Source organism: Lissotriton helveticus, chromosome 4_1 (assembly GCF_964261635.1).
Source record: "Lissotriton helveticus chromosome 4_1, aLisHel1.1, whole genome shotgun sequence".
Classification (NCBI taxonomy): Eukaryota; Metazoa; Chordata; class Amphibia; order Caudata; family Salamandridae; genus Lissotriton; species Lissotriton helveticus.
In genome coordinates, this window is record NC_136063.1 from 1,199,900,732 (window position 1) to 1,199,918,054 (window position 17,323).

The following is a 17,323-nucleotide window of genomic DNA, read 5'->3' on the forward strand; positions in this document are numbered from 1 at the left end:
ACATTGTTAAATTCACTTTGTATAAGATTGATTTATTGAAACAAACACCACTATCAATAGATGTGGCAAAAATATCACAGGTGGCCCCTACACCTCAACCGTTCTTCCTTCCAAAACTCTATGAGCAGCTGCCCCTCCCTGAGGTTTTCCACCACGTGGTAGGAACCAATCCTGAATCAGAGATATTTGAGGAGTCTGAACTGCACCACCGGATGTTGTGAGGAGTTGGCATCCCACGCCAGAATCTGCCATATTGTGAAGAGTCATTGCGCCTCCCTCAATCCACCATTTTGAGGGAAGACCACAGTTTTTAATAATAGGACTAATTGTGGAAGGTCAAGTCTTTGTCTTTGTCTGTGATGCCCCACTATTTTCATAATATGCATAATGAAAGAGAGATGTTGATTTTGGAGATTGTAGGCAGTATCTTTATTTTTACATTAAGAGGTATGTGTACAGGATGAACACTCACAGTTTTTCACTTCCATACCCTGTTCTAGGTCAGACAACACAGGATCATTGAGGAGAGTGTCTGTAGGAAACTCTAACACCCTAATACCAGCATGTACCCAAGCATTTCAAGGATTAAGAGGGATTAGAGGAGGGATACAGAGAGGAAACCATCACTCAGTATTTTTTTGGAGAGAGCCCAGGTCAAACAGGATTACTTTAGAAGCCATCCTAGAGTCCTCCGATGATCATGCAACTACATTAGATGTCATTTTCACATCATCAGACATCATCAAGCTCTTGAAGTCATCAGCAAAGCTGAAAAGCTCAGCCTGATGATTTGATGATGACAGTAAAATGAGTATCTGATGACTTTAGTAGGTGTCATTATTCGTGATGATTTAAGGATGACTTGAAAATGAGTATCTGCTGACTTCAGAAGGTGTCATTATTCATGATGATTTAAGGATGGCTTGAAAATGACTCGCAGATAACTTTACAAGATGACATTGTTCCTGATGACTTTGGGCTGATTTGAAAATATGTATCTGATTACTTCAAAGGTAATATTGTGTTTTCCTTAAGATGTTTTTGCTTCTGGTGATTTTAACAGGAATTGCTTGTCTATTTAAAGAGCACATCCACCACTTTGGTTTGAGGTTTCCAGAAAAATGCAAACTGTTGGATGATTGCAGATAAATCCAAAATGACATATATGTTTTCTATTATACACAACTGAGCATATAATGTGCTTTAGCAAACTATGTACAAGTTAGAGTATTTTTTAAAACATTTATTTATTTTTGCCATTTTCTTTAAGTACAAACCAGGTAAAATAAGCATCCACTGTAAAAAGATCAATGCCTAGCATTAATAAAGATGAACATTAGCCATTGTATGAATGGTCACTGAAGTTAAGGGACAATTAAGTATGAAAATATGTGGCAGGATAAAGTAAATAACGTAACAAAAAAATTGCTACACATTATGCAATCACTGGAGGCACATTATGCAGCAGAATCTTTATCTAGACATCTGATACTTGATGATTCCCACCGCAAAACAATACACCAAATGAGGGAAACAAGCATCCATCAAACAAATACACAAATTATGATATATTTCATTGCATTCACAAACACATGCAAAAACAAACTCAACATTTTACTTGTAATGGGAAGGTTAAAGTTTTCTAAAATCAATTGAGACCACCCATTGGCAGTGCTTAATTTGTAAAATATGAAGTGCAGGTGCTCACATTTTTAAAAGGCCACACCAACTTCCCCGGATCCACCCATAACATCTTGTGGCTCAACCCACTTCCTTTATTGGCCCCACCCACATCCCCAAGCCCAAACACATTAGAGCTACCTCCTCATGTCTTGAGTTTCGCAAGAAGCTGAAGACCTAGTTCTTCACATAAGCATATCAAATAACTAACACGTACACACCTGCCCAAGGGCCTGGATACCCTCTTGGGTGATTAGTGTGCTATACAAATCAATATAACATAACATATTTTAGCATTTGTGAAGCCTATGACAACAACTTAAAAGTGAACTCAAATTAGAAAATGTGTGTAAATCTCAAAATGTACCACTATGTGATCTATATGTTGCAATTGGTGGAGAGACGTTTAACTGATGGGTCGAAATTGTCAATGAACTCAAATTGATATGTTAGGTACAGTATACTGGATAGATTCTTTGTAAGACAATTGATTATCAACCATATATTCCGACCACACCTTTTCTTTCAACGTTTTCTATACCTAGACCACATAGAAACAAGTACCCACACTGATTAGAAGTGTCAATCCTAGAGAGAAGCACGGGTACTGGACCTTAATCTGGCTCTTAGTCTCCCTCTTTTTTATTCATGATTAAAGCACCTATTAATACAGCAGAAGGGTTGGAAAAACGAAATCCAATTAGGGATTCTATATGTAGGTACTAAGGACCTTGAGCATCTCTAAAGATCATTATAAATCCCCTTTTTATAATCAAGAGAGGTATTTTTTATCCTCACAGTAGGCAGCGCGTAGACACCTACAGATATTCGTGCACTCAACAAGTTCATTTAACATAACATCTTCACAGTATGGGACCCCTCAATCTGCTCCAGCAACATATGTTTATAACTTGTTCCAATCATGGCCAAGTCCCTCAAGTTTCTAAAAACTCAAAACTTTACTTTTTCACCTGAAAATGCTATGCCATGTTCTTTTACTATTAGCCATCAGTCTGGGGTGACAGTAGTGGGCGCCCGTTCCCAACGTATGATATTTAACAGTAAATCCGTCCATCTTGCTGCTTCAAAGCATAACATAACATGTGGCACTGAATAACAGACGTTTTTTGCTACCCAACTCAATGGTGCTCATTTTTTCGACCACAGAAGGATGAAAGGCTGAGTGGATTCGCCCAGATTTGAACCTGTGACCATGAGATCAAAAACTGAACCCTACAGTGGACTCATTAGTCCACTAAGCCACTAGACCAAGCTACATGTAGGTCACCTTGAATGAGTTCAGAACACGGATGTAGGTCCTCTATGTGGCTTATAAAAATGTTTGCTCTGTGACAGGAGCAAGGAGAAGCCGCATTGGCCTCTAACGCATTGCAGAGCCATGCTCAGGGCCTCATAGTGCAGAAAGCACGCAACCGCCTGATTGTATGTCGAAGAAACATCATTTGCGGAGCGCTTGCAGATATCTAAGATCTGACTGATGTTTCTCCTTCAAATTTGGAAATAAGTAACCTACTACCCTCGTGGCAATAAAGCTTGTCAGTCGCTGCGGCAGAAGCTTGGCGTTCATTGCCTGTCTTACTTTGCAAGTAATCGTCTGTTTCCGGTTTTAGCAAGGCTGTAAAAACCTTCCTGTTCAATCAGTAGCCCATCCTCGCAATAAGCTCTCCACTTTAGCATCTAGAAGCCAATGTCCGTGAACATGACTGACAGACTTACTGAGCTAGACTGCTGGAAAGCCAGGGAAGGTTGCAGGTTTTAGACTTCAGTAAACAATGCCATTCCCATTATTTTTTGAAACCCAGAGAGAATTCATACCGGACTCAGTCACCGAGTTAGTTGCAGTGCTGGAAAGACGTGGAAACTAACTGTGGAAAACAAGGCAGTGCCGCCAGCAGGGCTGCTCCCCCCTCCTCCCCCCACACACACACGCACGCCGGTGATCTTTAAACCGGACAAATACCTCACACACACTACCAAAAATAAAAATACAGCGTTAGTGGGGTTTTTTTTGCACGGTATTGGAATTGCTCTAAGTTAGTTGGCTTAGCCGTTTAGTTAGCTTTGCTCACTCAGTAGTTTACAAACTAGCTCACTCGCTGTTTCTTTTATTTAACTTCAATACTCACCTTACTCGTAGAGGGGGGTCCCGGTCCGGCTCAGTGTATAACTGTGTTTTACGATTAGGCGGCCTGGTGCACTGTTTGCTACCCGTGCTACCAGAACCACCAGACAGTACTGCACATCGAGGCCTGGCTGCCTGCCTGCCCTGCACACAGGCTGCCCTGTCCTCAGTGCCATGCCCTCAGGATCAGCCTCAACGTCGTCGTCTGTGGGGGTCAGTTCGGGCACGCAGATGACTTAGCAGTGAGCTGCTGCAAAGAGGCGCGCGTGGTCATGTGAAATAAAAAAAATCTGTGCACGCTGTGCGCACAGCCCCCACCCCCCTATCAGAACAGAACAGAAACCAAATCCAGCCCGCCCCTGACGCCCCCAATAAATCAGTGTGTGTGTCAGACAGAACTACTGCTGCCGCCCGCCAGTGTGTGTACTGGTCCCGTGGCCGCCATGATCACGCAAGCAAGCTACATACATAACTTATTTTCTGTCTGACTCTTGGACGAATGGACGGCACAGCACCACAGGCAGGCAGGCAGCCTCAGTGCAGGCAGGGCAGCTATTGTTAACCGCTGTAACCTGCACGATTGAACACTCTGAGCACAGAATGTTATATTAAGGGCAAACTCTTAAAAACATCAATATGCAAGTGTGACACACATGTGAGATGCGTAGACCCGGCCCTGTCAATTAAGTGCCGGTGCTAAGCACCGGAAAGCACAGGCACAAATTAAGCACTGCCCATTGGCCATACTGTATTGTATTTGATGTACTTGGATTTCGAGGATACCAATGAATTATTATCCTCCAATTTCCTATTGCTGCACATTTATAAAACCTTTTTGAATGTTCAGTTGTACATTTTGCTTCTATATTGATATACACTTTATTATTTGGCCAACATTACTATGTTTAATGAGCAGTCTAGGACCCCTGCGTAGGTGTCGTGGACACCTAGGTGTTCTTGGAGCACAGGGTAAGAATGCTTATCAAGATGATTTCTAATCAAATGCGCTATAAAAAGAGATGTGCATGTAGCAGAACTTTCTATCATGATTTGCCTTAATCTATTTCAAATCGATTTGGCATTTCACTTACAAATGCTTCATTTTCTACCCCAATGTAAAAACAGGCACATTTTATTGTTGATATCCTGATAGCTGTGATCTTTTTATCTACTACAACCAGATGAACTGGTTCCCTGATGTCATAGGATTCACACTTAAGTGGAACCATGAGTGCTAGGTTAACAAACACGTTTGACTGCTTACACTGAATGAATCTAGTGACCCTGCCATAGGCAAACACTCCAGATTCTGTTTCATATTTTATTACACGTTGGTCTCTCCTCTGAATGCGAGTGTAATTTGAGCTGTAAACAAGAATATTGCTTTGTTCTAAAAATATTTTGTTATAGGCTACTACATCAGAGTTTAAAATATGAGTAATCTAAGTTACTGCTATATATTCATTCTCTGTTAAGCTGTAAGGGTATGTAGAACCAACACTGTAAATGCGATTTTCAATTTTAAAATATCGTCCTCTGTTTGTCTTATATGAACACATCATACTCTGGTAAAATTGTGCCTCAACACTATCAGGCGACAAATGATTTTCCATTAACACAGGTATTACTTGTATCATATTTACTGCATCTAGAATTTGTGTTTCTATACCTACTGTACCATGCACATGTTGTAAAAAGGAAACCATTAAGATCTTCAAAAACAAAACAATTGGCAGTAAACAGAGGCCTTGCTGCTCTTACACTGTCTACTAAGTGGACCAATTGATGAACATTCATTGTCAAAAATCTTTTTTCATAACAATCCTTAAACAGTTGCACAACCAAAAGTAAACACTGTTACCCCCTGTTCCCTTATGTCCTCGTCCCATTCATAAATACGTGGAGATAACCATCTCCTGACAGAAAAAAGATCAGAAGAATGCTGGGACACTAACCCCGCCCCTCCCACCGGGAGTATATAAGGGGTACTTACCCAGCATTCCACCTGTTCTTTTTTCTGTCTGTCGACAGTTTGGTCTTGGATGCTGGTGCTGCTCCTGCTGGGCTGGGGCGGCATGCGATTCTTCTCTTCTCCCCCAGCCCGGCTGCCTGGCTCCGTGGGCGAGGGATTTTTGTTGGTCTGCCTTCCGGCCTGCCGGGCTTGCTGGGAGGCAGGGCTGTTCCTGGCTGAATGTCCGAGGCTGCCGGCCCTTTGCGGCTGGTGCGCTGCCTCCCGGTTGGTTCCGGGTCGCTGGGAGCGTCTTTCCTTGGCTGGCCGGGTGAAGGCGCGATGCGCCTGGTGCCCCGTTGGATGTCCGGAGCTGGGTGTAGGAGTGGGGGCCTTGTTCCTGGGCCGGCCCACACACCGGGTGAGTCCCGCATAGCGGTGTTTTTGTTTCCTTCATTGTACCTGCTCTGAGGCGAGGGGTAGCGCGAGGCGTTCAAGTGGAGATTTGAAAGCGAGTGTCTTTCCTATCTTTCGCACTCGTGTGATTCCCCGTATTCCCTGACTGGATGTAACAGCGGATGATTCAGAACTCGGACTTGAAGATCCAGTCACACAACTCCTTCTCGGTCTGTTCTGAGCGACTGTGGAACGCACGCTTCTCTTTGGCTGATCTCTGTGGTCTTGAACTTCTCTGATTTCCGCTTCCCGGACTGCCCGGTCCTGGTATGGGCTGCAGCATGTCGGTGGGGCTGGGGATGCCGGGGATTGCTCCTCTTTTTCTGTCCCAGGGCCTCATTTCTGCGTGGCGAGCGCTCTTCCACTGGCCTTCACGAGTCCCTGCTTCTGGGAGAGGATTTGGCCTCGAGGCTGGGGTGCTCGGCCTCGGACCAGGAGGAGCCGGGTTCGTGTCTCGGTAATATCGCTCAATCTTCCTGTGGTGCACTGTAGTTTCTGCCGTGCTGTGCGCATCATACTTCCCGTGACCCATGGGCGGAACTTCGATAGCTGCGCTTCACTGCCTGTACCCTGTAAGGTGGCGCTACTGTGTTTGCGGGTGTATGGGGGCACTAGCGCTGCCGTGTCCTGGGCTGCTTCCTACTACAGGGTGTGTGTATGGAGTGAGGTGCTTCTCCTCTGCCGGGCTTGTGCCTCTGGTGTTGCTGCCGCTGCGGGGTTGGTGTTTGTGTCCGGCCTTTCATGTCGGAGTTTCCCCTGTGTTGGTTCTTTCACATGTTTTGCTATCTTTGCTGTGCTTTGCTGCTATTCTTTTGCAGGATATGGCCGCTGGGGTGCCTGGTGGCTATTCTTCGCGGCCTCTGGGGAGCGTGGTGCCCTGTGTGGGATGACGAACGGTTGTAGCCGTCCTTGCTACACTCCCGGCGTCATGTGTATGCATGTCTCCTGCTTGTGTGCTGTCCCCCTTTTTTTTCGCAGGGCGCTGAGTCTGGTGCTGCCGTGGTTGCTCCTTTTTCACTCCCGCTTCTGCTGTTCACCGCATTGTGTATGGGTTTGGTTGCTCGGTGGGCTTCTGCGTCCACTGTGCGGGCCTCTGTTTCCCCTCATGGTCTCATGGCTTGGATTCCGGTGGTCCGCTCAGCCTTTCGTCCATCTGAGGTCGTTGAGGTGTGATATTGGGGGTGCGTCTCCACATCAGTTGTTCGACGCCTCGTTGTCCGTGTGCTTTCTCTTCATTTGCACCTTGTTGGTCGGGACTTTCCACGTGGCTGGTCTTTTTCTGACTCCTGTTCTGCTTTTGGGTCGCAGTTTTTCCGGCGGCTTCTTTGTTGTGGGAGACAGTGTTCTTCCCTAGGATTCTTGGGATTCTGGGCGTATCCCTTGGTTTTCCTTGTTTCTGCAGTTTGGGGAGTGCTGTGTTTGTGTTTGTGTGCTCCCTGCTGTTTGTGCTTGCCCGTGGTTGCGACCTTGGGCTTGAGCTCGCTCCTTTGCTCCGACTGCCTTGGACACACTGTCTTTTTGCTTCTTGTCCCTTGGGCTGCTGCGCTTTTCCACGTGTTCTTTTTTTCAGGCTCCTTGGGGCCTGGCCATGTTGTTGAGCTCTTCTCGGGTCCTGTTTTCTACCCCCTTGGTGCCCTTTGGCTAGGGCGTGGTGGCTGTAGTGTTTCCCGTTGTCTTTCGGACCTGGCTCTGTCTTCTCGGCTCTGGCTTTGCCTTCGTGGCTGCCTTGAGTTGTCCGTTGGGGAGGGGGCCTTGTTGCTGGTGGGGCTCGGCCTCCCCTGCGGGTTTTCTTGGCCTCGCCTGGGCTTGGTCCTTCCCTGTGTCTCTAGGTTGGTGCTCTGGGGTCCTGTGCTTCTGGAGGGCTGGGCCTGTGGCTTCGCCTGGATGGTGTGCCGTTGGCTGCAGGGCCGGTTGTTGCCTCGGTCTTCCTGCTCCTGCTCTGCCTCTCGTGGTCCCTTTCCATGTTGCCTTTTCCTGCGCTTCTGCATGGTTCTTGGCTGTGTCCTGGACGTGGTTGTTGGGGTCCTGGCTTCCGGGGTTTTTGCCTGGGCCCTTTCCTCTCTGGGGTTGGATTTTCTCCTGTGTGGGGTCTCCCCTTGGTTGAGGTTTGTTCCTCTTTTTCGGGCCACCGGGCTGCTGGTTCTTGGCGAGCTCTGTAGTCCCTGTTTGACCTCCTTTCGGAGTCTGTTTCCCTTGCCAGTGTGCTTGGGGTGCTCTGCAACCTTCCTCTCTGTTCATCCATGCTGCGTGGTGTTCTGGTCACCTCGTCGGCTGTGGTGCCTTGGTGGCTTTTGGCTTCCCCTGGGTTGTCTTCAGTTTGGCCCCTTGACTGCTGGCTGGGCCTTTCCTGAGTGCTTCTGCTGGTCTGGTCTGGTCTCGTTGGTGCTGCTGAGTGGTCGTTCTGTGGTGCCTGGTTGGTTTCCACGGGTTCTGTTGGCCTCCGTTGTGTCTCTTCTGGCCTGCGGTGTTCTTCTCCGGCTTGGTTGGCTGTGGTGTGGTCTGTATTCACTGCCTTTCTTGCTTTGTGGTGTTTCGGCTTTCCCTGTGCTCCTGTTGTTCCGGGGGGCTGTGTTTTGGAGGCTCCTGGTCTGCGGGCTTGCTGTTGCTTCTGCTTTTCCTTCGGCCTTCCTCCCTGTTGGCTCCTTTTCTTGGCTGGTCCGCTGCTCCCTGTTTGGTGCGGCCTGCTCGGGGTTGCCTGGTTGTACTCTTGCACCTGTCCTGGCCTGTCTGTTGGGACTGGGTTGCGGGTTCCGTTTCCTGGCGGGGGTGGTGCTTTCCGGCCTTTGGGGCCTCTCCCGCTCCTGTTTCCCGTCTTCCCTCATCTTGAGTTTGTTTTGAAGCGTTGCTGGGGCTGTTTGCTCTCTGCCCTTTGCTCTGCTAGGGTCTTTGCTTCTTTTGCCTTCCTCCGGGTTGGTTTTGGGGCTTTCTGGTCCTGGGGGTTGCCTTGGCTTCGGCTTTGGCTTCCTGGCTGTGTCCTGGGTTGCCGTTTTTGCCCTGGGGTTTATCCCTTGCTTGTGCCCTTTTTTGGGTCGTGCCGGACTGTGGGTTTTGGTTTGCTTGTGCTTTCCTCCCTGGCTTCTGTTGCTTCTGTGGGGTCCTCTGGGGTTGTTGTACCTCGGTATCTCTGCCCTCTGGTACTTTGCCCCGGCCTTCTGCTTGGGCTGTTTGGGGTCGTTTGTGCCTGGCCTGTCTCTGCTTTGGTTTGGCTGTGGTTGTTGCTGGCTTCCTTGGGGTTCCCTTTCTGTCGTCTTGGGTTCTCCGGGTCCTTAGTCCATCCGGTTGCACTCCTTCTATGTTGGTAGGGGTGTGCCTTCTTCGGGCTGTTGCTTCCTGCTCCCGTTTCCTCCGGTTTGGCTGGAGTGGTGTTTTGGGATTCCTGGGGTTCCTTCGGTTCCCTTTTCCTCTTTTTTTCCAGGTCTCTTTATCCGGGTTGGTTGCCCTTGTTGGTTCTTGCTGCTCGCGTTTCCTGGAGGTGCTGGTTCCCTGTGCTGCCTTGTTTCCTCATCTTCGGGGCCTGGTGGCTTGGCTTCCTGCGGTTTGCTCTTCGTATGGTGCCTGGTTTTCCCTCTTTCCCTGTCCGTGGGCTCTGTCTTGCCTTCCGGGTTGGGTGCTGGTGGACTTCCCCTGGCTGCTGGCCCTTTTTTTCTTGTGGCCTGCTGCTCTTTTGTTCGGTTCAGGGGATTTTTCCTCTCTCTGGGGTCGGGTCGTTTTCCTCCCTTCTCTTCGGGTTTGGTCCAGACCTTGGTGGGCTTCTCTGACCTTTGGTTTCCCGGGGTCGGCTTGGTGGGACTTTGTGTTCCTCTGGCCCGCTTGTCCCCTGCCTGTTTTCTTTCTTTCCGGGGTCTGGTTTTGCCTGGTGTGAGGTCTCTGTGCCTGGGTTTGGCTCCTTTTGCCCCGTTCTGGCTTGCTGGTTTGCTGGCCTGGTGGCTCTTGGCCTTTCGCTTTGGTTGGCCTCCTCTCTGTTGTTTTCCTCTGGCCTATGTTGGCTTCGGTGTCTGTGCTCTCCCCTTCGCTGGTTGGCTGTGGGGTGTTCCTGCAGTGGGCTGGTTGACTTCTGTGGTTGCCGGTCTGGTCGTCTGGCGGTTCTCCCATGGTTTTGTTGGGTGTGTGCTGGTCTGGTTGGGGTCCCTCTTGTCGGGGACTCTGCCTGGGGTTTCGCCGGTTCTGCCTTTTGCTTCCTGCGGTTGCTGCCTTGGTGTGGTTTCCTGGGTTGCCTTCTGTTTGGTTTGGGAAGGCCGGCTTTTTCTGCTTTGGTATTCTCCATGTATTTATGAATGGGACGAGGACATAAGGGAACAGGGGGTAATGCTCTATTACTTACCGGTAAACTTCATTACTCCTGGTCCCGTTGTCCTCGTCCCATTCATACGCCCCGCCCTCCCTCCTGGACGGCCGGCCTTCCTGTTGGGGGCTTGGTTATTCAGGTGGAATGCTGGGTAAGTACCCCTTATGTACTCCCGGTGGGAGGGGCGGGGTTAGTGTCCCAGCATTCTTCTGATCTTTTTTCTGTCGGGAGATGGTTATCTCCACGTATTTATGAATGGGACGAGGACAACGGGACCAGGAGTAATGAAGATTACCGGTAAGTAATAGAGCATTCTGCTATATTTAAATCTTCCTGGCTAATGTCATCATTTAATAGCTTATGAATTGCTTTCATAAGTACACAAAAGTGTAAATAGCGTGATCTATCTAAAACGTGTTTTAACACAGGCATTCCATAAAATAAAAGAAAGTTTCGAAACTCTGAGGCCTTCCAATATGGTAGTTCATCAACAGACCTTGGAACTCTACTAACATCCAGTGAGGGTTTTATCTGTTTCAAATAGCCATTAACTACTTTGACTTTTTCATAAAAAGAGTATGAATGATGCTTATATTCTTTAGTGAACCAGAGGGTCATCAACAATTTCATAATGCCACTACATACACCATGCATGTAATCAATCACAAATCCTCTGCTTACACAAAAATGTTTCAAAAACATGAACTACATGGGACCTTTGATCCCTCTTACACTGTAATCAGAAAGTCCACTCTCGATATTTGCTATTGCACTGTTTACATCTGTTTTAATAGTATCGAGTGTCCTTGGTGGGCCTTTTGGGTTTTCAGCATTGTAAGGAAATACTCTACAGTGCCCTTTTCCTGACACAGTGACTTCACCCTCTTTTAGACAATGCCAGCACCCAAACTTCCCATTAAACTGGGTGCTGTTTGAAACAAGACAACTAGCTGGTAAATCAAATGTGATTGTCAGAGGGTAGCGTGGCAAGTAAAACTACAATTGTTGTGATCTTTAAATGACACTCCACTTCCAGCTGTGCAAGTTCAATATATAATGGTTTTAAGAAAGACCATTTTTTGGGCTTTTTTGCGGAAATCCAAATACCATATAGTAATATATTTTCACACAGTTTTCTTTGAGATGCAGGCATCTCGTTTACCATTAAGTACACTGGAGCTTTTAAATACAGCAACACCATCTGTGTTTTTTGCAAATAAAAGGCTGTTAGGGTTTTTCAGGAATCCACTCTTGAATAAATCCAAATACATTTCCCCATCATATACATCTTTCATTGTTTGTTTCTCATTCTCCATATAGTGATCAAATCGATGTTTCCTCAACATTTCTGTAAAATGTTTTCCTCTAAACATAGTCTGTAACTGTGCAATTAGGCTGTGCTGAATGAAATAAGACACTGAGTCACTTTGAATCAAATCTTTCATACAGTGTTGGTTAGGACAGGTCTGAGTGTTTTTCTCAACATGCGTATAGCAAGTGGCACAATAGTAATTAATATTTGGGGCCTTATCAATTTTTTTGATATATTTGTGAAGATGATACATAGTTCTGAACATTCTATTATCACTTGGCAAGAGCAAATAGATGAGATTCAGCATATATCCAGCTGCCTCATCACTCAAGCAAAAACGAATAATAAAGCAACAAAGCAATAGTATAACCACCCCTAAGCATTTGTTGGAGCCCTCAAAAATAGGTGATGATTCATTTGTGATATTAGTGTGATCAGCACAAATGTGAATTACTTCGTACTCATTTTGAATGGTGTATCCAATTTGATCCAAAAATTGTTCAAAACCAGAATCCGAGTCATTAATGAAATCATTTTTAAGCAGAGCATCCATTTCACCTTTTAAGCTGCTACAAAGCGTATCCCAAACAGCGTCAATTGGATCTTCATCTGTGTCATCTACTGGTGGGATATAATATGGTATTGCTCTACAGTTGTCTGAATGCAATGTACACTGCTCTGCAGAAAGTGATGTATGAATAACTATAACAAAAAAAGTATGTCTCTGTACATTTAGTAAGCAAGATATGTCTAATTAGATTGTAAATGTATTATACATCATTAACCAATTAATTTTTTTGTGGCAGAAACTCAATGTGGGTTGATTAGGACCTTCATTTTTACAAGTGATGTGCTTTCAAACTATATACTTTCATACATCAAATTGTTAATGCAAGCGGTATAAAAAGGAGTTTATAATTTCATACTGTACCTTTGGGGATAATGTCGTCTCCTGTGCTTGAAGTCTGCAAGGATCCTTCGTTTACTTTCTTCGGTGCTGGATATTTCATAATGTTGTCATCTGCTTCTTTAATTAAATGTTCAGTCTACTCTCATGCAGAAAAAGGACCAATTAATTCAATTCTGCACTTGGTAACATTTAGAACAAGTCTTTTTGCGACTTCTAAAAGTCCCTCACTTGTCGAGCAATTCTTGTACCTACAGCATTCATTATTTTTTGTCTTGTGTGCATTCACCACATATGCATGGCTATTAGGATAGAACATGAGAATGATCGGGACAAAATGCGTCAGCTATGGTCATTGAGTTTTAACAAGAAAGTAAATAAAGAACGACTTTGAACAAAAAGAAACTACTGAGGACTGGGAGTTTTTCAATGTGCACACAGAGACTGTTTCGATTACCTTTATACTTTGCTCAGTGCTGAACCTACTGTGTTTGTGTCAGATTATGAAATTTTCATTTCCTGGTATATGAGTATATAGGAGTGTACTCCATGGTTCTTTGCACTGTTTTATTCCTCACATATTGTATTGTCAGGTGTGGAGTGTTATAAGCCTCAACCCTCTGTCTGTTGATATGAACTGTGTGATCACGTTAAACCTGCTGCACCATTTAATTCCACAACGCAATGCTTTGTCTCCGCAGAACATGAATTTGAAGATGATTACAGTAATATATTAAGTACATAGCTAACAATAATTTAATTACTTACATGTTCCTTCTATTAATGGCCTACCTAGCTAAACTATCACAAGAAAGAAAACAGCAGGGTAAAACGAAACTCATGCAGAGCAGATCATACTCTTTGCAAGGAAGCCTGTTTCACACTCTTGCCTCAAAAAGAAAGAAGAGACTCTGTAGTACTGTTAACGGCATTTAAGTTGAAAGTGACTGGTGTAGAAAGCAGACTTTAATAAAAATTGTCATTATAGAAGACAGTGTCTCCTGAGGTTACTAACCGTTATGAGTAAATCTGGTTTGTAGATTGAAGTGTCCTCTGAACAGATTTGGTATAATGGCTTATAATGTGCGCTTACCTCTAATAACCATTTTTTGTATGGCCCACGTTTCTTTCCTTTTCCAGGTTGTCCTCCTTTATTCACTGGCATCATTTTTTTCTGCTTCCAATAGTCTTGAATAATTATTTGCACTTTGAACAGATGTACATACTATGGAGTACAGATTGACATACACTTTAAATATGGAAATTGAGCTATGGGTCTTTCTCACACAGACAATACTTTGACTCCCTCACTTGGTATAATTTTATGATGCCAAACATCCCAGTTCAGTATTTTCCTGGCTAATGGAAGGCTGCTAAAAGTATTTACACCTGACAAACATACAATGCTCTCATAGCAGCGTTTTCAAGATTTACATTTTTCATGAATTACTGATATGTCCCTTGTAAAGTGGTATATCATATACCCAGGCCTTGTACTTGAAACGTAACCTGTGAGCTTCTATCACTGATTACGCCAATATAAGTAGCCTTTCAAACCTGTCTCAGGTCTGCCATTGTAGAGCCCATGTGTGCAGTTTATTGCCACTTCGACTTGGCATTTAAAGCTACTTGCCAAGCCTCAAAATCCCCTTTTATTTCATATGTTACCCAGGGCAACCCTTTGGAGCAGGGTGTCATGTAAATAAAGGTCCGACATGTGTGCTTAATCATTATATGTCCCGTTACCACAAAGATGGACTAAATGTTAAGTTAGTGAACATAGTGACTATAAAAGGCCCCAACCTCGTAGAGGCGACTTTAAATGCATATTGGACCCTGCCTATAGGCTCAACAACCTCTTCGTCAAAGGTCTGGGAGGCATTCAAGGTGTATATAAGGGGGATGGCAATCTCGAAACACGCAGGAGTGCTATGTTCCATACGAGACACACTATCCGGATTAGAAAAAGAGATAGCACAACTGAAACAATCACATTTGAGATCAGGTGACTCAAAGATCCGAGGGGATATTAAACAAGCATTAGCATAGCCATTAGGTCTCGCCTTTGGGACCTTATGTGTTTAGCCCAAACTTTTGACTATGTTGTAGAGCATTGTGGCTGCTGTGTGTTAAGCATTTTTGTTAACTTTATACAAAGGAATACGACATTATATACATTTGAAAAACCTGATTAAAAAAAGATTTTAACCTGAAAAATGTCTTCTAGTTTTTTTGTACTTGCACTGCTGGCAACTTCTTCCTGCCTGTTCTCCTGCTTGTTTGTTATAATTTTTTTGTTATCGGGGAGTGGGACATAAATAACGGTGGAGTGGATGTTGGAAAACAGTAATTTAATTAGAACATGAGCAGCAGACTGACACTAGGGAAGAATCAACAGATGCCAGATCCCAAGGTCAGACTGACGTGATGCTTAGGTGTTGTGCTGATGCAAACTAGTGGTGGTGAATGATGTTTAGTGCTCAGGTGTTGACAGTATATGGTGTGGATTGGAGGTACGTTGTGGAATGCTGAGTTGGGGAGTTGAAATATGTTGTTTGGTGTGTAATTATGCGGTGTGTATTGGAAATGTGTGATGTTGGATTGTGTGGCTTGGAACTGTGGTGCTGAGTGAAAATATGCATATTGAAATTGTGTCATGGTGTGGAGTACATTCATGTTGATTGGTGGTATGTGGGCTAGAGTGCATTTATGTGGAGTGTATTTAGATTACATTGAGTAGAGCACAATTATGTGGCGTGTAATTATGTGGCACTGATTGGTATTATTTGAGTGTATGTTGCATTGAGTGCAGGGGAGTGTAAGTTACATTGAGGGCAGTGTAATTATGTTATGTGGCATGTAACAATATGGCACTGAGTGGTATTTTGTGGAGTGTATTCATGTTGCATTGAGTACAGTGCAATTATGTGGCATGTAATTATGTGGCACGGTGTTATTATGTGGAGTGCATTCATGCTGCATTGATTAGAGTGTAATTATGTGGCGTGTAATTATGTGGCACTGAGTGGTATTATTTGGAGTGTATGTTGCATTGAGTGCATTGTAATTATGTAGCACATAAATATGTTACACTGTGTGGTATTATGTGGAGTGTATTTAAGTTGCATTGAGTAGAGTGTAATTATGTGGCTTATAATTATGTGGTACTGAGTGATATGTGGGTTGTGTTTATGTATTGCGTAATGCAATACATTTTGTGATAGTCTTGCTTTATTATTTTGTGCTTTCTGCACATAGTAGCACTCTCTGGACAAGAACTGTACCTCGTTACTACCAGGTTAACTACCAAATAAAGTAATAAGCAACGAAAGATGACAAGTCATCCCATTAAACTGGAAACGTTATCTTGGGTAAAATCTGCAGATTACACAGCAGGTGCTGATTCAGTGGCACATGCAGCAGATCCATACTTGTGGGGAAAACACTTCTTCCGCAGTATCACATAATTCCAGTGGCCCTGAATATAACAAAATTCTCTGCCATTACACAGTAGCTGCACTGCTTGCCCCCTGGATATAATCTACAGTGCAATTTGCATAGGAATGATTAGGATTTGGTGGCCAGCTGGTTAATAAATCCTACTTGCACAGTTAATCGCATGTTTGGCAGGGCCATCAATCTTGGCCACCTGATATCTTTTTGTATAATCAAACCAAGTAGGAGTTCAACACACTGAAAAGACCATAGCATGTATAGTATTATCCGAATGGGCTGTTAAATGTAACAATTCAAACCAACCGGCCAATGACGTCAAAAATTCTAATCGACTTTTACTAAAAGGCCTTGCACATCATATATATCACACATTATATCACTTTACCCATATCAAACAAAACAACTTTACCACCCCACCCCCGCCCACTGAAAACCATCTCAGCCTGCCGGACCTTGGACTCGAACCGGGTTCTCTGGAGAGCAGCTCGCCACTGATTCAGCTATAGCATCCTCATAAATACATAACTATTAAAATGCCAAAATGTTCAAATTTACAACACCCGTTCCCTTTCCAGCAAACCCATACGGGCATCACCAAACAAGCAGCCACCACCCTCTGTATAAAACACAGGTCCCCCTTGAATATCCAAACAAGACTCCCCCTGTACTCAGAGGCAGCCCCTGCAACCCTGTACTCACATACTATCAACCCCTGTACTCAGTCACAGGTACACTTGCATGCACCTCCTAGTCCCTCGGCCACACTTACTCATACAGTCATCCTCACCCTTGGTAAAAACACAGGTAATTCCCCTTGGTATACATGCAAGACTCCCCTACTGAGGCAGCACCTGCAACCCTGCACGCAAAGATAGCAATTCGCTGCACTGCAGCATGCCGGCACGTTCTTTGTTGTAGTAGTGCACGCATTTGTCGTCACTCTGGGTCTACAACATAATAAAGCCATTTCTGTCCTGACAGCAAGTCTCAGCCTTATTCCCATCGCTCTTAGGGTCTCATATTCTTTCACGCGTCCATTGTTCTTTCATCGACCCTTGCTAGGACAGCCTGCCTCACATACTATCAATCCCTGCACTCACTCAAAAGGACCTCTGCACACACAGGCACATTTTGCA

At 44.9% G+C, this 17,323-nt stretch overlaps 1 pseudogene; it reads right to left on the minus strand.

Moving 5' to 3' along the window:
* Window positions 1-4,878: 4,878 nt before the first annotated feature.
* Window positions 4,879-13,899, minus strand: LOC144828130 (uncharacterized; annotated as a pseudogene).
* Between the last annotated feature and the right edge of the window lie 3,424 nt (window positions 13,900-17,323).